At 38.0% G+C, this 20,809-nt stretch overlaps 1 non-coding gene across 1 annotated transcript; it reads right to left on the bottom strand.

Moving 5' to 3' along the window:
* Positions 1–17,096: 17,096 nt before the first annotated feature.
* On the bottom strand, positions 17,097–17,178 carry TRNAS-GCU (transfer RNA serine (anticodon GCU)). Its single transcript has one exon. It is a non-coding gene; the product is annotated as a tRNA-Ser (tRNA).
* Between the last annotated feature and the right edge of the window lie 3,631 nt (positions 17,179–20,809).

Below are 20,809 nucleotides of genomic sequence, written 5' to 3'. Positions count from 1 at the left end.
TCAATGGATCGATCAGGCCTGTTGAGGATAGTCTGTATTGGTCATGTCCCAATAAATTAACATTATTTATTCATTTATTTATTTTATTAAATTAAGTAAACTATATCTATAAATTTTATTTATTTAATTTACTAGTTATTTATTATTAACCCAATATTTGGGGTTGTCATTGGGTTGGGTCGGGTTTGGGATAGTTCGTACCAGTTTCTCTCCAATAAACTTTTATATATTTATTTATTTGTTTATTTTATTAAATTATATATATTATTATCTATAAAAAATTCATCTCTTTCTTCTCTCCCCCCTTATTTTTTCCTCTCAATTCTCTCTCTCTCTCTCTCTCTCTCTCTCTCTCTCTTTCTCTCTCCCCCCCTTGAGCCCAATATTTAGGATTGTTAATGGGCCAGGTCTGGTTTGGCATAGCCTGTACCAATCCCATCCCAATAAACTTCTACTTATTCATTTATTTATTTTATTAAATTAAATAAATTATTATCTATAAAATTTTATTTATTTAATTTACTAAATTATTTATTTATTTAGAAATAATTCATTTGTTGGGTCTAGTTCGAGGCAACATGTACCAATTCTATCCCAATAAACTTTTATTTATTCATTTTATTAACTTAAATAAATTATTATCTATAAAATATTATTTATTTAATTTACAAAATTATTTATTTGTTTAGAAATAATTTACTAAAAAATTGGAATTACTAGCAAAAAATAGACCCAAAACCATCCCAATTAATACTTTCTATCTCTTTCTCTCTTTCTCTCTCTCTCTCTCTCACACACACACACACAAACACTCAATACCCTCTCTCTCTCCCAGAACATAATATTTTAATCTATCAACTGGTCGAGTTTGGTTAGGGATAGCTTGTACTGATCCCATACCAATAATAAATAAACTTTACTTATTTATTCATTCCATTAAATTAAATAAATTATTTATTTATTTATTAGCCCCACTCTCTCCCCCCAAGCCCAATATTTAGGACTATTAAAGGGTCAGGTTTGGATTCAAATAGCCTATAACAATCCCCTCCCAATAAAGTTTTATTTATTTATTTATTCATTTATTTCATTAAATTAAATGAATTATTATATATAAACTCTTATTTATTTCATTTACTATATTATTTATTTACTGAGAAATGATTTACTAAGAAAAATTAGACCCATAACCATCCTGATTAATACTCTCTCTTATACTTTCTCTTTCCTTGAGCTCAATATTTAGGGCTTTAGGTTATTGGGTTCCAATCCCGTTTTTGCCTCTAAGTCGTAGGTTACTAGTTCGACCGGCTGAGAAATGGCTAAGACCATGCCATGTCAATGAATATATATATATATATATATATATATATATATATATATATATATATATATATATATATATATATGTAGATAGAAAGATAGATAGATAGATAGATAGATAGATAGATATATGTGTGTGTATGTATATATGTACAAATACATATTTTATCAATAAATAATGTATAATTATGTTTCAGATATTATATATGTATTATTTTATATTTAATTTATGTTTTTTAATTTTTTATTTATAAAAATATTAAAAAATGCAATTTGAGGCCAAAAAAGGGGGTTTTTTCGTGAAAATAGTGGGGCAAGGTGCCTATGGAACCATGGGACACATAGATCTCAAAACATTTCCTAAAAAAAAATACCTCATTTGGACATCGAAGTGCAAAGTTATGGCCTCCTGAAGTTTGCATATATAGTTAGTATGCAACCCGTGACCCGGTCACCGTGTCGACCGGGTCAACAATCTAACCGTCCAGGTCGGATGGTTTTTAACAAAGTCAACGGTTTTTGGCATTTTTTTGGGTTTTACTCGAATTGGATCTAGAATCTTCATCGGGTGATGGTTCAATTCGATCAATTCAATTGGTCAAGCCAACATCAGGTTGAAAACACTGCTATCAATGAGTTGACAATTTGTTATTTTGTTAATACCCTTTGTGGCGGTGCCATTTTTATTATTTTATAATTTTCTCAAAAAAAAATTATTATTGTTATTGATTTTTATTTTTATACAATAAAAATGAATATCAATGGAACGTTGTCTCAAAATTTATACGTAGCAAGCTTGGCATTAATTAATGTTGACAACTTTTTATCTAAATGACTATAAGAAAGAGGGTGATGGTGGATAATTGTAAGGAATGGCAATGGGGTGGGGCAGGGACGAGGAGCCACTCCATATCCCCTTCCCTACAAAAATCCCTACTCCTTTCCCTATTGGTGCGGACAAGGTTACCCCCATCCCTATCCCCATGGAGATCCCCACCCCCTATGCTTTTTCTATGAAGTCAATCATTTTGTTTTGATTTTTTATTTCATTTAAAAATTTTAAAATAAAGTAATTAAAATTTTCAATCTCCTAATAAAAATGATCCAAATATATTCAAACATGTTCAACAATATTTTTAAAATTAACATAATACATATATAGATACATGCATACATATCCCCAAGGGGCAGGGCTCAGGGCACTAGGGAAAATTGCCATCCCGAATAATTGTTATTATATTGTTAATTTCCTAGAGAAACAACATTTATTCTCATTGTATATATTGTTATTCTTATTTATTTTTAACTAACCTCATTTGTACCTTTGTAGCTGCCAAGCAAAAGCTCTACAAGAAAGTAAAAAGTAAAAGACAAATAATGCTTACCCAACTAACAAAAAGTGATTATCTACTCTAAATTATTATTTTTTGTATTATTATTGATTAGAATAATTATCACATAATCAATTATTCTTCAAAGCTGTAATAATCTTTGTACATTGTATTATGAAAAAAATCTAAATTTTCATAATGCAATTTTTACTTTATTTTATTTTAAGAAATTATTTTTCATATTAAATAATTTTTACTACTATATATATATATATATATATGTGTGTGTGTATATGTGTGTAGCACGTGCCCTTTTTAAATAAAAGATTAAACTTAAAAATTAAGCATGCATGAACAAAGCTGGGTACCGATAGACAAAGAGCACTCAAGTACTCTCTCCAAAACATTTCGACATAGAAAGTACTTGCTCGAAAGGGAATCTCCAAAACAAAAGCCAAAACTCAATGAAATGAAGTGCCAAGACAGAACTAGATAATTATGAGAACAGAAGGGATTCTTTGATATCCCAGATTGTGTTATACATGATGGTTACAAGAGATAACGATAAGCTTCAATACTATTACAATTATCCAATTACAAGAGATAATGGAAATACATCTAAAGAGATTACGTGAGAGAGATGTATAGCTAACACCCCCCTCAAGTGAAGCTGGGGGAGCTACAATTAATGAGCTTTCCACGAAGAAGACAAACCAAGTAACAATATCCTCTTCATCAATTATCTTTGCAGCTATTTCTTTCAACTGATCATGCATTTGAAACCACCCATCCTGCAACTTAATGAGTCACTTTTGCTGCAATGACTGAACATTAACAGTGCCAAACCAGCAATCTAATTTATTCCAGATCCTAACAGCCATGTCCTTATCTTCTCCAATAAATTAAAAATAACGCAATGTCCAGAGTTGAAACAGAAAATAGGGAGAAAAATAATAATAAAAACTAGAATAGAATAAGAGAAAATGGAAGAATAATTCAGCTAAACTTGACTGGTTAAGGCCGAGTGCCACTCCATTTATAATCATAGTGATTGAGTTACATTAAGAGTTACAAGGGATAAGATCCAGGGTGATATATACTATCTAGGTTAGATGAGGGTTATCTAGGATAGCTTCTATCTTGAATGTAGATCAGAATTGTCCTAGTTGATCCAGATAAGTTAGTTATCTGGAAGAGTCCCAAAGATTTGGTTACTTGAGATCGATGGGCTTGGAGTCTTTAGAGTCCATCGAGGTCATGCATGGGCCATGCATAGGTCCATGGAACTCTACGTTATCATCCCCTCACAAGCTGAACAGGGCTATGTGAAGCTTGGCCCGAAGTTGAGCAAATCTCGATGAAGAGAGTGGATTTGTGAAAACATCAGTTACCTGATCTTGAAGAAAATGGAAGTCCACTTCTACACTTTTGGTGTGAGCATGAAAAACAGGGTTGGCAGCCAAGTGGATAGTTCCCATATTGTTTGTTGTTTCTTGGAGCTCCAAGCAATGAGATTGGAGCCAAGATAGATAGCATACCCACTAGTGAAGCACTAGTCCTCCGGATAACTGGCCCAATCAGCATCAATGTAAGCAACTAATTGGAAGAGGGGATATCCTGATTCAGAAGGTAGTATCAGCGGAAAATGTAGCAGACCCATTGACTAAGCCACTAACACAGAAAGTGTTTGAGAAACATGTGGAAAGTATGGGACTCCGGCTTGTACCCGATTGGACCTAAGTGCAAGTGGGAGTTGTTAGATAGTGTATGCCCTTAGCTCCAATCAGATTGATGTACTTATTGTCATTTATTGTGAATAAATAAAAGTGCACAATTGATTCGTGTGATTTGGTGTGTTTTTGTGTAATACCCTTAAACTGGACACTTATGAGACTCATGTTAGTTTAGAATCTTCACAGCTATTGGATAGATCTGGGGAGATTTATCCTGCCAAGGCTGACACTGATGTGCCGCCAAGTTGGTTGGGGTGGTTTGTCTCAATTGCCAATGTGAGACCTGAGGTACATGCAGTGTGGGTTTTCTTGAAACCCTGAACCGAACCAAATTCCAGTATTCCCTGGACCTTGGAGATGGATGGGCAAAACCAGAATGTTACACCTGACCCCTAGACTCGATTATGGTATTGCACTAGGTGTCGAATTGGGCTTTTGATATGACAATCAGTGAGATCCTTAGAGGGGGTCAAAACCTGGGTATGTTGGGACAGTTTGAAAATTCACCTGAGTGGGTGATCATAGTGACAGGATCAGCCCCTTTGTCGGACAAAGTGAATGATTGAGGAATGCACTCTCTCTGATGAAAACCTAAACTGTCGGCAGTGGATTTCAAATGTGTTTGAAATTTGTTTTGCAAAATATATTTATATAGAGATATACATATATATTATGGTTTCAAATTGTTTGCAAAAGGTTTTAATTCCCACGATCCATGTGAGTAGAGAGTACAGCACTGTACCTTGTAGCCGAGGGAGAGGTCCTCACTTGTCGGGCAGTGTTTGATCATTAAGGGCTGAGAGGTTAAGTGTAAGACCATTTAGGGATAATAAACTTGATGGGATAATCTCACATAAGTCCATAGTCTCTGAGCCTTCATAAGGTGGCTGGACTCAAGGACCATCTAGTGTAGATGTTAGGCCCACTAAGAGCCCATATTGATGGGTTCAGGGGTTTATTCGGCCAGGCCTTGTAACAGAGGTTGGGCTGAACCCATATGGCTTTCGTGGAGATCAATGCTAGGGTCTCATGCCATACAAAGAGAACCAAGTAAGCCAACAGTTAAAGGAAGTGAGCCTGAGAGCTTAATGAGCCTTAAAAGCCCACATCGAATTGGGTATTTAATTAGATTAAATAAGAAGGTGGCGAATTGGATTTATAGTCAGAGTAGGATTAGTTGATGGATAAGATAGGTCTTATCCATTTAAGAGTCCAGATTCAAATACAGATTTGAATCAAATGAATTCTTTCCTAATCAAATTAGGAAGCTGATCCAAAAGAGGATTATAAATAAGAGGGTGAATTCTCTTCACAGAACACTCTCTCATTATGCGTTTTCTCTCTCTATTCTTGCCGCCACCTACCCTATTCGATCTTCATCTTGGACTGATCAAGATTTGGTCTTGATATTATTTTTTCTAGAAGAATAATCTTGAAGTTGTGATCACATCCTTGGCGTGATTCTTGTTGAAGAATTGGAGTTCTTGCTGAAGGACCTCCCTGTTGACCTTGCCTCATCCTAACATGTGTCATCTTTAGTGGAGGATGGATTTGGCACTCTCTTTGGGCATGAAAACCTACATTGGGAGGAGCATTTGCATGGATTCCGTATCAGGTATCTCTCTCCCTAATCTTTGGTTCAGATTCGATCCAGTTTGTTTCAACAGTGATCCTTGAAAAATGTAGTTTTTCTAAAACTAGGAATAGGATTCCCAAAAGGGAGGAAGAAATTTTTGAAATTTCACCCAGTCTTGTTGCATGGTTCAACCATCCATATGATGGATCTCCCTTCCCTTCAGATCCAGATAGGTTAGTTATCTAGAAGAGTCCCAAAGATTTGGTTACTTGAGATCGATGGGCCTAGAGTCTTTAGAATCCATCGAAGTCATGCATGGGCCATGCATAGGCCCACTGAACTCTACGTTATCATCACCCCACAAGCTAAACAGGGCTATGTGAAGCTTGTTCCGAAGTTGAGCAAATCTCGATGAAGAGGGTGGCTTTGTGAAAACATCAGCTACCTGATCTGCAGTAGGAATGTACCGGATTTGAAGCTTCTTTTGAGTGACAAGATATCAAAGAAAATGGAATTCCACTTCTACATGTTTGGTGTGAGCATGAAAAATAGGGCTGGCAGCCAAGTAGATATCTCCCATATTGTCACACCAAAGGATTGGTGGAGGAGCCGAATAACCAATGTCGTTGAGAAGGGACTGAACCCACAGTAATTTTGTCACAGTATTTGCAAGAGCTCTAAACTCAGATTCAGTGCTTGAGTGGGCTTTTGTTTGTTGTTTCTTGGAGCTCCAAGCAATGAGATTGGAGCCAAGATAGATAGCATACCCACTAGTGGGCTATTGTTTGATGTTTCTTTGCTACCTTTGAGGTAGCAAAGAATTCTCTTGACTGCTATCCAATGCTCATCAGTGGGAGAGTGAAGAAATCGGCACACTTTCCAAAATCCTTGGATAGTCGGCTAGAGGTAGCCATGGGTGAGCTTGCTGGTTTGGCCCCTCCCAAGTTCGTCCGATGTAACAAATCCAGAATGTAGCACTACTGTGAGAGGTACAAACTTCCAAAGGAACGGCTGACCTCGATACCCAAAAAATAATGAAGAGAGCCTAAATACTTCAGTGGAAATGCCGAAGAGAGGGATTTAAGAAAACCATTGATGGTTGCAGAAGAATTGCCAGTGAGAATGATGTCGTCGACATACGCCAAAATGAGCAGCATAGTTTGGTTGGAGGTGAAGATAAATAGAGATGGATCAGCAGTAGAGTTGTGAAAGCCCATTTGTTTGAGGATGGAGCTCAAACAAGAGTACCAAGCTCAAGGTGCTTACTTAAGCCCATAGAGTGCCTTTCTTAATTTGCAGACATGTGTTGGGTGTTTGGGATCGACAAACCCTTTGGGTTGATGCACATAAATGTCTTCATCAAGCATGCCATGAAGGAAAGCATTATCTATATCCAATTGATGCACCGGCCAACTATGCATAAGAGCAATAGAGAGAATCGTTCATACGGTGACTAGTTTGACAACTGGACTAAAGGTGTCAAAGTAATCAAGTCCCGGGACCTGGTGAAATTTTTGGGCAATAAGCCGGGCTTTGTAGCGATCAATGGTACCATCGTCCTTCTTCTTTATCTTATAGATCAACATAGTTTCGATGATGTTCATGGAAGGATCATATGGAACTAAGCGCCAAGTATCATTTTTAATGAGAGCCTAATATTTTGCATAGTCAACTGCTAATTATTTGATTTTGCGGCTTGATTAAAATTTTTGGGTTCTTGTTCTTCTTTAGAGAGAAGAGTAAGAAGAGCCAAGGGAATGGAATACCTTGTAGCAAACTGAGATTGTGGAAGGGATAGACCTGGTACACATGGAGTGAGAATGTACAGGTTAAGAAACTGGAGTTGTAGTATCTAATAATTCTTGAATGTTGTGGTACCTTTGTGGTCGATCAAAAGAGACCTGATTCGGAGATGTTGTGACTAGAGAGGTTGTAGCTGAACTGGAGCTAGACTCAGGAGGAGTCACAGAGTGATGGTGCTGTGACGATGAGGGTGTACATGGTGGATCTGAATTCCAGGGGATTGGTGCTAAGATGAAAGTACCTGAGGGAGTAGGGGAGGCACAAGAAGTTGCTTCACCAATTCCCGGAAGCATGCTTTCATCAAACACAACATGGTGAGCTATAAAGAGATGCCCTGAAGAAACATGCAAACAACGGTACCCCTTGTGGGAGGTACTGTAACCAATGAAGATACACTAGAGGGATCGAAAGTGGAGTTTATTCTTGTTGTACGGCCGTAGAAAGGGATAGCAAGCACATCCAAAGCAATGAAGCAAAGAATAATCAGGAGAAGTCTGAAAGAGCTTCTCATAATGTGACATACCATTGAGTACCGCAGTCGGTAGACGATTAATTAGAAAAATAGCAATTTCAACCGCATCATCCCAGAAGGAGAAGGGGAAATTTGAGGAGGCCAGTAAAGACAGAGCAGATTCAACCATGTGTTGGTGCTTCCATTCAACTGAGCCATTCTGCTCATGCGTGTGAGGGCATGCCAATCAATGTGTGATTCCTTGAGAGTCGAGATACTGGGACGGGGAAAATATTTGCCACCCCAATCAGACTGAAAGACTTTTATCTTTTCATCAAATAAGACTTCTACATGTCTCTCAAATTTAAGAAATAAATTAAATACATCTGATTTCCGAACCATAGGATACACCCAAGAAATTTTCAAAAAATCATCCATAAAAATGACATAATAAGAAAATCCACTATTTGATTTAACGGGAGCAGGTCCCCATACATTAGAAAAAATTAAATCTAACAAACGCTTGGACTGAGTACTAGAAGATGTCAAGGACAATCTATGACATTTACCCATTTGATATGACTCACACACTGACTGACTAACAGTATATCTATTAAATGGAATACCAAATTTGGAAATAACTTGTCGTACAATACGCATAGCTGCATGACATAACCGAAGAGCTTCTAGAGTAATTGTGGCTGAAGCAGGAAAACTGTATAATTCATCTCTACTGACCCCTCGAAGTAGGATTCTCCTCGAATAGTCCTTCACATAGCAGCATTCACGGTGAAACTCAAATAATAAATCATTGTCTTTTGTAAATCAACTTACAGACAGCAATTTTTTGCAGATAGAGGGAACATGGTAGATATCTTTCAAAGAGAATGCATGCTGATTAAATATCATAGAAGAAGATATATGATGAATATTCAAACCTTGACCATTGCCAACCTTGACCTGATCTGGTCCAGTATACTCAGTGCGATTCTGCAAGTTTTCTAAGTTTGGAGTCATGTGATGAGTAGCTCCTGAGTTTGGGTACCAGTTGGGATCGAAATTATTGTCATATTGATACTGAGGGGAATTGACACCTCCATGGAAAGCAGATGACTCATTGCTTGTGTTATTAGTAGCAAAACCGAAGGCATACTTCACCTTGCGACATTGCAAAGCATTATGTCCAATTTTGTTACAGATTTGGCAAATAATATTATTCTTACCTCCACGGCCTCCAGAGAACTGTTGGGGCTGATTCTGAAATGATTGGTGATTATACTATGGAGATCCACGTCCACATTCCCTGTCTCCATTATTACTGAAGTTTAGAGAAAATTGTTGAGGGGGCTTCTAAGGGTTACCTTTCTTGGGAGGAACACCTACTAGGTTTGCACTTCGAGAATCAGAGGCGAGAGCTAAATCTTCAAGCCATCTTTCATGATTCATAAGTGCTCCCATGATGTCTGCAATGCCAAGGTCTGCTATGTCTGGTCGGTTAGTCAGTGCTATAACTACAGACTCATACTCGCTTCCTAGGCCAGAAAAAATATAAAATACCAATTCTAATTTGAGAACTGGTTCAAATACTGTAGAAAGGATATCAGCAATGGACTTAGCACGTTGAATATATGCAAAAATAGAGAGATATTCCTTTTTGAGATTTTGTAGTTGTTGCCGCAACTGCAGTACCCTAGAACGGGAGTGGGTAAAATAACTGTGAGAGAGGGAAGTCCATACCTCTGATGCTGTCGATAAACCTACCACTTGTGCCATAACTCCTTCTATGAGAGAGGAGATCAACCAGCTCAACATGAGTTGGTCTATATCCGTCCATTTTTCAAATTCTGGGTTGACAATCATTCCCGTACCGTCTGGATTTGGAATAACTTCAGGTAGGGGCTTCTTCTTCCCTTCCACAAGCTCCAAGAGATGATGGTGTCGTAGAATAGGAAGGAATTGAGCGTGCCATAACAGATAATTATCACTTCCAAGTTTGATAGGAAGATAACGAGTAACATTTTGGATTAAAGGGAGTGAGTTGATTGTTGTTGAGCCACTGTTGGAGGCTGCAGGACTGCTACCATGAGTTCCTGTTTCTGTCGACATGGCTCTGATACCAAGTTGAAACAACAAATAGGGAGAAAAATAATAATAATAACTAGAATAGAATAAGAGAAAATGGAAGAATAATTCAGCTAACCTTGACTGGTTAGGGCTGAGTGCCACTCTATTTATAATCACAATGATTGAGTTACATTAGGAGTTACAAGGGATAAGATCCATGGTGATATACATTATCTAGGTTAGATGAGGATTATCTAGGATAGCTTCTATCTTGAATGTAGATCAGAATTATCCTAGTTGATCCAGATAGGTTAGTATTGGAAGAGTCCCAAAGATTTGGTTACTTGAGATCGATGGGCCTGAAGTCTTTAGAGTCCATCGAGGTTGTGCATGGGCCATGCATAGGCCCATGGAACTCTATATCTGCTGCTCAAACCAATCAAGAGCATCATAGCTGACTCTGAATTGTTTTTCAATATCACCAAGTAAGCTCTGAGAGACACTTCTCAATGTTTCCTCCCACATGTTTAGCTCTTCCCCAAAAAGCTTTCCCCCTAGTGTTTCTAAGGGGCAAGCCATCACAATAGGTAACAAACTTCTCAACCAATATATCAAATCCGAGAGCAGGATGAGGCATTAGAAACGCATACCAACAAAGTAGTTCCCTTGCATATTTCCTTTCAAGCCCTTGTCGTATATCAAGGAGTCTAGGATAGACTCTAGCAATCTCCTGTCACGGAACTATGCTGTTTCTATGAACATGTTGAGGAATAGACAGAGCATCCAGGTGGTCCAAATCATCAATGTTATCAAGAATGTGGACTTAGAGACTCCAAAGTTTCCTGTAGTTGTTGATGAAATTAAAGGGTCCATGAATTAGATATTTTGGTAAAAAATGCCAAGTCTAGCTGGATGCTACTCCTTGCATTGTTGGAATTATTGGGATGACTGGGACCGGAAAAAAACTACAGTTGCCAAGCAGTATATCAACATGTTCCAATCATCATTTACTTCTTCATGTTTTATTAATGGTATTAAACAGAAAGCAAGGAGCATTGGGGTTCCAAACATACAGCAAATGCTTCTAAAAGAACTTGTTTTGCTTGATGTGTTGACATTCATGATATCCGCTATGGAGTTAAACTTCTTAAAAAGCGTCAAGGGACTGAGGTAGATCATTGTCAGGTATTAGTAGTAAACTTTATTGGAAGAATACTTTAGAAAGAGTATCTAACAGGCTACCAGAAGAGATTAGAAGGAGATCGTTATCATGGAGATAAGTGGCTGCATGCAGAAACTGCAGGTAAGTTCTTTTTCCTTTCAAGTTTAGTTCCACTTCTTACTCCATGTTGATTGCATTCAAGATCATCTGCAGAAAATCTGACTGCACCAAATTTGATCCGAAAAGTTATTTGAAATATTTATTTGTCTATAACACTTTTACATTCAGAAGTTTTGGGTTCTTGTAGAATTCTAGTAGTTCCATAATTGAAATCAAGAGGCCTAATATAATCCATTTCTTCTTACTTAATGTTCCAATCTCTTTATTTTTAATTTTATTCACATGTTGTATGGCACTCTTTTCTATTGTTATTATTACACCCAAGCCTGCTTACCCAATTGGGCCACTGAAATCAGGGACCACCTCCACATTGAACTTAAAATAAACAAAATCCATGCATGATAACACTGACAAGTTTATCAAACCCCCTAATGAAGGCCAAATAACTGAGGACAGTTAACTAGGCCCTTAGTTTCCTACTAGCTTGAAAATTTTACTGTTCTCCCTGTTGCTCTCATTTGTTGGCAGTTCTATAATTTTATTTTTGTTTTCTATGCCTGGCCAATTTTCAGCCTTTGTTGTCATAGAAATTGGTTTTGATCAATTTATGAACTCATATTAGAATTAAAGTTGTTAATTTTTATAAATTTGAAAAATTGTTGGTTTGACTTGGTTTTGGTGATATTAAATATTGTTTTTAGTAACTAGTTATATAACATGGATACAACAAGAACACTTCCAAAACCGAAATACCTGACACAATATAGCACCCTTGTACAAGTATCTGGCTTAGGTACCTAACCAAGGGACCACAACCCTGTAATCTTGATGTTATTTGGCAGAGCTTTGGCAATTTATTGTTAGGGTATCAATTGGAGATAAGAACCAAGTCTTTGGAAGTTTTACTTTAATTAGGATTTTCCTATGGTACCTTCCTGGTAACTTCAACTTCTCTTACAAATAAGAAAAAGTTTTGGGTCTATAAATAAGAAAAGAAGTTGGATTAAAATAAAGTTATGTAAAAGTAAAATGTTCTTGTGTGAGTTTGCTCCAAGTATCATTTCTCTCTCTCCCATCCTCTTCTATTATTCTTCATCATTCTCTTGTACTGTTCTTTTAACCTCCCCCCCCCCCTCTCTCTCTCTCTCACCTCATTCTCTTTCAAGAATTCTTATTACTTATATATGCTATAAAAAACCCCAGAACTCCATCCTGGTCATGCAATTATCCGACTTAATTCGATCAATAGAACTCAATTTTATCCTTTGCATGCCTATCCGGTGTCAATTGGTATTGGAGGCTCGGAGCTAAGGGTCTTAAACTTTAGGGATCAATGTTAAACTCAACACTAAACCTTAATCTTTTGTCTTAGAATTTGATAGTCTAAAAGTTCCATAGATCAACTAAATACTGGAGTTGTCAGTTCGGAACAATTGTAAGTTCAGAAAGAAAAAAAATATATATATCATAGAAGCCTGATATACAAGATGTTAAAACTGCCACAAAGATAAACACAGGCTTCTATGTTCATACTTGTTCCAACTAGAATACATAATTTCTTGTAGCATAGGGCGGTCTGTTAAATTGCTGCTCCTAGCTAGGTATGGGTGATCATGGTCTAGGCTGGGCTTCCAGGCCCATAACTGATCATCCCTACTCCTAGGCAAGCATATCAGCTATGACATCTACAAGTATGAATTTGGCAAGGGAGTTAAATTTGGATGCTTTTGACTTTTGTAATGATAAAAACCAGATATTTTTGAAGATTGGGTACATGGTATTGAAGGTTACAGTATATGGTAAAGTATGCCTTTCTCTACTTTTCATTTTGTAACAATATTTGATAATTTATGTTTTTCACTTAAGTTATGTTTGGTTTCAAGGAAAGAGTAGGGAAAGGAAGGGAAAGGAAGGGAAACCTTTACAAATATTGTATAGGTTTCCCTGTATTTCTCTTCCTTTCCCTACTCTTTCCTTCAAACCAAACATAGCGTTAGCATCTAGGTGTACACAGCCACTAGGCCAAACTGTTCGTGTATGTGTTTGTATTTGTGTTATGGAAGGAAAAAAGAACATCCTCTATTGATAATAGGTGTTCATCGTCGTGCATTGACTTTTATATAAGTAGATACATAGATACATGTTGTTGACAGGTTACTAATCTATATCTATACTACCTATAAAAGAGCGAATGTCCCCTTTTTCTGGAATTTTCATTAGACATTTTCTACCCCTTATCTAAGTAGCATACAACAGGCATAAAGAGAGCATATATGTCCTTTACTCTCATTCCAAAAACTGTCCACTTATAACAGTTAAGAAACCGCCCACTTATAACTGTTCAAAAACTGTCCATGAATTGCAAATAGTTTTGTCTTTGAGATTCTGTCATGTGCAAATGTACGTACATGTTTACTAGTTATAGAAATGTCTGAAATAACTCGACTTAAAATTTTGGACCATTATATGTTACTTTTTTTTAATGTAGAATACATCTATGCACCTGCTATGCATTTTGCAACCAAGTCGGTTATCAACAAGCATGACATTTTTAAGAATTTCAAGAAGATGAATCAAACTTCCAACCATAAGCTCACATTTGAACTTCCAGAATCAACTGTTCCATATGCATGGGTCATAATTGCTTTCATTTCCCATGATTCCTATGAAGATATTAAAATTTTGATTATATCACTTCATGATATGAAAAGAAATGCTTCTGGTGAAATGGACGCCCCACTTCAGAGGGAAGGAAGTATAGTTCTATCCCTGGATGATGGCTCCATAAGCATGTTGCCGGTGCATGAATACTCTGCTGCTGAAGTTGGTGAGACTCTGCACTTTAGTATATTCAGCGGTAACTTTTGGTTTTGCGAACAACTGAAAAGTGGTAGAGTAATCAACGTCTCAAGCAATTCATACCACATCAGCCTTAAATCAGGTTGGGTTCGTATGTTGTCCATAGAAGAGGAGTCAAATGTAGAAGCTATTCAAAGAAATTTCTTCGAAGAACTCAGGAAAGATAAGGAGGAAGCATTGAGCATTGTTGTCGAGTGTGAGGACAGTTTCTATTCAACACTTCTACAGATGAGAATGGAAAACCGTCAAAGAGAGGCCCTTCCACTATTAGTTGATGCCGTAGAGGTTCCCAATAGTCTGGACATGAAGATCAATACCCAATTATTTGCATCCCAGTCTATGGCAGAAATGAATGACTTTGAAGCTTTAGACATTGCAAACTGCAGAATAATGCAAACCCATATTTTAGCAGAACTACCAATTTGGGTAAGACCGTAAGAGTATGGTTGGTCAATATCTGTTTCAGATGCAAAATTGTCGTTTAATTTTAAAGCAACTGATCTACTTTTAACAAAGAATGAAATTATTTAACCATATTGACTATCCAATATCCACATTGTTTTGGACTTCTGGAGTGGGTGTAACATTTTTGGTGAGGGAATGGGGTTCCCTGAAGCCATGCTACTCAATTAACGACTTTTATTAAAAAATTTGAATGTACAGAAAATGTAATTAATTAGATTCTTTACCTATAAAATGGTGGATTCCATGATTGTCATCTTCCTTATATAAAACAAGTAGCATGGCATTTTAAGCTTTAATAGACTGTTGATCTTCTACAATATCACATATCACAGGGCAATAATGTTTACCTGATGACATCAACTCACTTGTTCTGTTGTGCAGAGTGAATTCATTGCAACATATAATTAAGAAAGAACAAGCACTATTCCTTCAAGATTGCATACCAAGCCTCTCCATTCTTCATTTGGAAATAAGCAAGGCTTGCAGAAGAGTGGTGGAAAATGTTGTCACTGAAAGTCATGTCACAATCATTCAGGTGACAATTGGTGAGAACTATGAAATCCCAGGTATCATAAATCACACTTATTTACAAATTCTGAATTCAGAAGAACAAGGAGACTACAATGAAAACCCATCTTGATACTTGCAAGTTGTGTTGTACCACCATGATGCTCTGGAGTGTATGAAACGGGTAGATGAGGAGATTGACGAGTTAAGGAAGTATATGGGTCCTCGGATACAGTTCTTTGCAGATGATGACAATGGTGTTGGCATTTTCCTTCCAGATATTTCAAGCAGTGGGGATTACGATGATGTGACAATGATGACGATGATGGTGGTGGCTCTTATTACTAGGCTTTCTGCTTCATATTTCAACTTCATTTAGAGGTGTGACTTAACTTTGGCAAGGAAATAGTATATCATTTTTGGGATACAACTATACAAGGATGAACGAACTGTGGTAACTTTCTGCTTCTCTTATTTTCTATCAAACCAAGCACAGCCTAAAGCCATTACTTATAGGAAGAGTGGGATGAACTTGTGCCTAGTTCATTCCAGAACGCTTCAGACTATCAATAATAATACCCTAGGTCAGTTAGGTATGCTAGATTTAGGACTTGGTGTGTTTCTGGACTGTAGTTGGCATAGGAAATTAAAATCGTAAATTTCAATAGTTTTCCCAAAATAAAAACAGATAAAAATAACAAGTTTTCATTGTTTTCAGACTATGAAAAATAATGAAAAAAATAATATGACAGTAAAAACACATTAATTAGGTTGGACCAGTTTCTTTGATAAGATTACTTGGGAGAAATGACCAAATTGGTGCGTGAGCACTAGCTTAGATTCTGAAACAACTTGTTTGCCCTTTTTGCATGGTCATGCTTATGTTCATGTTCATGCACACTGATGCATGCTCTCGTATAGCTCTCATATAAGCTGAGAACTGTTTATTGTTGTCTTTGGTCGGAAAAGCTAACAATACAAAAACTGCAGTAGCATGTGCCGCGCCTCTAAACTGAACCAAGTAAACCATAGCTGCTGGAAGCAACACTTTGTAAATTGTAATGACTATAGAGGATGTATAAGATATTTTGAGAAGACAAAACAAGAGATACAAGAAGTTGAAGGACTGAAAGAGCTAGTGGTAGATGAAAAATTAAAGGACCAAGTAATAAGAAATGATTTAAGCGCTCATAATTTAGCACCCATAATTTAACAATGGATATGGCAGTGGACAGAATGTAATAGTTAAACAGAGTTCATTTAGTTGACTCCATATAGATAGGTTAAGGCATAGATGATGGTGATGGTGATGGTGATGGTGATGGTGATCTAATTACGAAATTTAAATTTTTAGGATAGCAGCAAACTTGCAGGTAAGGCATCTAGCTGTTTGCAATGGAGATTCGGGGTCATCAATTCCACCTCCACCAGGGATTGGGGGTTTTGAAGAGGGAAACCCCCAGTTGTGAAGCCATTGCCTGCCAAAAAACAAAGGGCTAAAAGACTTTTCAAATATGATAAGGCCTCTGGTTGGTCGTAGTTAGGACCCATTTTTGGGTGTGAATGGGTTGGGAACTGGTCTGTTTATGTGGGAGCATGAGACTTTCTCCAATCCTCATGTATGGAATGTCCAGTGGATAGAGTCATCGTACGTAGGAAATCCGGCCTCGCCCTTGAAAATACCATTTTAATCACATTCAGACGTCGCCGGAGAGATTCGAACTCTCGCGGGGAAACCCCATTTACTTAGCAGGCACACGCCTTAACCAATCGGCCAAAGCGACTTTTGTTAAGGAGATTATCTGATAATATTAAATCATGTCATAACTGACAGTTCCTGAACTGAGAGATGAAGTATATTTTCTTTTTTTTTTTATAATAAATGTAAGGGAAAAGACGAGGGGTAACACGTCCCCACAAACCACTAAACCACCCAACCGCGGGCTCAGGGTGTTGACTCGAATTCCTCGTCCATTATATAATTATATGTCCTTCGAAAGGAAAGAGTTCTTTCTTCTTCAATTGAGTTCTAAAGTTGCAAAAGTTTTAAGTGATTCAAAATCAATTACAGGCTACCGCCCGGCGCACGCTGAGAGTGTTCAAACTGATCTCTGAAACTCGCTAAGTACACTGCACTATCAAATGAAGATATCGCCTCCAATTTCTGCATTCTCTCCGGCTCTCCCTTTTCGATCTACGGTCGCTTTGAGCCTACTGAGTTCTGGATCCGTCAATATTTCATCAACCGGGCTTGGGTTGATCACCAATTACCATCTGACCCTGAAATCTGCCTTCAATCTTTTTGATCTAAGGTGGCCGTCGATTTCCTGAGTTTGATCTTTGACCTTTGACCAGGGTATAAAATCTTGGGTACCGGATACCGTGGGGTCACGGATACAGAAAACACTGATTAGGTCTAGGCCTTCACAACATTGCCACTTGTCCCTTCAAATAATTGGGACCCACCTTTGAATAGTTCATATCTCGTAGCTCAGTTGGGTCAAAGATCATCATCTTATATATCTATATCCATATAAATATATTAAGCTGAAATGTGTATCTAAAAGGGTGAGGACGAGGGAAATGGAATCTAACATTACTTTTTACCTTTTTTTTGAAATTACAAGAATGCCACTCTACTAATTCTCTCTTGTTTTTTTTTCATTTAAATTACAAAAATGCCACTCTCTCCTACCAATACTCTCTCTCTCTGGTTTTTTTTTCAAATTACAAGAATGGCACTCTCCTACCATCTCTCTCTCTTGCCTTTTTTCTTTCAAATTACAAGAATGTCATTCTCTCCTATCAATTCTCTCTCTTTTTCTTACAAATTACAAGAATACCATCTCTCTCTCCTTATAAATTACAAGAATGTCACTCTCTCTCTAACTAAGGGAGACCTCAACTCGGCATCTCGGTTGCTAGGGGACCTGTAATCAAAGATAGAATTTGAGCTGAGCCGAGCTCGAACTTCTGAGCTCAATCTCAAGTCTCTAATTCAAATCGAACTCGAGCTAAACAACACCTCGACCACTGTAGGAGACATCGGCTTGGCACCTCGGTCACTGAGGGAGATCTTGGCTTAGCACCTCGACAATTGGGGGAGACCTCAGTTTGACAACTTGTCAACTGTGTGAGACCTTAGCTCGACACCACGCCTGCTAGGAAAACCCCAGCTCGACGCTTCAGTAGCCGAGGGAGACCTCGGTTTGGCACCTCGCCAATTGAGGGAGACCTCAGCTTGGCACCTTGGCTGCTTGAGAGACATGCAATCAAAGGTAGCCGAACTCGAACTTCCAAGCTTTTGACTCAAGCCAAGCTCGAGCTTGATAGTTTATGAGTAAGTCCCTACAACGCAGGGCCCCCACCATCTCTTTCTCTCTCCTGCCATCTCTTTCTCTCTCCTTATAAATTACAAGAATGCCACTCTCTCTCCAATTGAGGGAGACCTTAGCTCGACATCTTGGCTGCTAGGGGACCTACAATCAAAGGTAGTCAAGTTCGAGCCAAGCCAAGCTCAAACTTCTAAGCTCAAGCTCAAGTCTCTTATTCGAATCGAGCTCGAGCTCGACGACACCTCGACTACTAAGGGAGACCTCGACTCGGCACCTTGGTCATTGAGGGAGATCTCGGCTCAACACCTCGGCAACTGAGGGAGACCTCAGCTTGGCACCTTGTCAACTAAGGGAAACCTTAGCTGAACACTTAAACAATTGAGGGAGACCTCAGCTTGGCACCTCAGCTACTTGAGAGACCTACGATCAAAGGTAACTGAGCTCGAACTTTTGAGCTTTTGACTCGAGTCGAGCTCGAGCTCGACCCTGATAGTTTATGAGTGAGCCCCTGCAACGCAAGGCCCCCTTCGCTAGTATATCTATTAAAGGGATAGGGGTGGTCTCCCCTTTGGGTCGACGATTCGACCATCCAGTTCAAATGAATGGCCCGTTCTGACAACAAAAATTACAAGCAAAAAATTATGGAACTGTTTTGGCCATCGATTTTTGGGTCAACGGTTCAACCGTCCGGTTAGAATGGACAGTCCGTTCTGACAACAAAAATTACAAGGAAAAAATTTAGTGTGTGAGGTCCATTAAACAATATCATACGTGTTATGTCATTCGAGTGCATGACTCATACAACCCAAAAACGAAACCATTCTGGCCACCGGTTTTTTGGTCGACAGTTCGATCGTCCAGTTTGAACAGATGACCCGTTCTTGTTAGACAGTGTATGTTCTCAGCTCCAATCAGATTGATGTACATTATGTCAATTATTGTAAATGAATAAAATACATAATTGATTCATGTGATTTGGTGAGTTTATGTGTAATACCCTTAAATTGGACACTTATGAGACTCATGTTAGTTTAGAATCTTCATAGCCATTGGATAGATCTAGGGAGATTTATCCTGCCAAGGCTAACACTGATATACCACCAAGTTGGTTGGGATAGCTTGTCTCAGCTGCCAGGGTGAGACATGAGTTACATGTAGTGTGGGTTTTCTTGAAACCCTGAACCGGACCAAATTCTAGTATTGCCTTGGACCTTGGAGATAGATGGAAAAACTAGAATGTTACACCTAACCCCTAGGCTCAATTATGGTATTGCACTAGGTGCCGGATTGAGCTATCTTTGATATGTCAATCAGTGAGATCCTTAGAAAGGGTCAAAACCTGAGTATGTTGGGACAGTCCGAGAATTTACCTGAGTGGGTGATCATAGTGACAGAATCATCCCCTTTGTCGGACAAAGTGAATGATTGGGGAATGCACTCTCTCTGATGAAAACCTAAACTGTCGGTAGTTGATTTCAAACGTTGAAATTAGTTTTTGCAAAATATATTTATATAGAGATATACATATATATATTATGGTTTCAAAATATTTGCAAAATGTTTTAATTCCCGGGATCCATGTGAGTAAAGAGTGCAGCACCGTACCTTGCAGCTGAGGGAGAGGTCATCTCTTATCGGGCGGTGTTTGATCATTATGGGCTGAGAAGTTAAGTGTAAGACCATTGAGGATAATACCTGATGGGAATCTTGCATCTGCCCACAGTTCTTGGATTTTCATAAGGTGACTGGATCCAAGAACCATTTAGTGTAAATGTTGGGCCCATTAAGAGCCCATGGTGATGGACTCAGGGATTCACTGTCTCTTACAGTGAATTCGGTCAGGCCTTGTAACAAAGGCTAGACTGAACCCATGCGGCTGATGTGTAGATCGATGTAAGGGTCCCACACCATACAAAGAGAGCCAACTGTGCAGTAGATTAAGGAGTAAGTGAGCACATAACCTTAAAGGGCCTAAAGTCCAATTCGAACTGGGCTTTAGTTAATTAAAAGGGGCAAGATCTGATTTATAATTTGATTAGGATTAGCTGAAGAATAAGATAAGTCTTATCCATTTAAGAGT

Source organism: Nelumbo nucifera, chromosome 4, assembly GCF_055504915.1.
Source record: "Nelumbo nucifera cultivar China Antique chromosome 4, China Antique-T2T, whole genome shotgun sequence".
In the NCBI taxonomy this organism is placed as follows: domain Eukaryota; kingdom Viridiplantae; phylum Streptophyta; class Magnoliopsida; order Proteales; family Nelumbonaceae; genus Nelumbo; species Nelumbo nucifera.
This window is presented reverse-complemented; position numbering and strand designations above follow the sequence as displayed.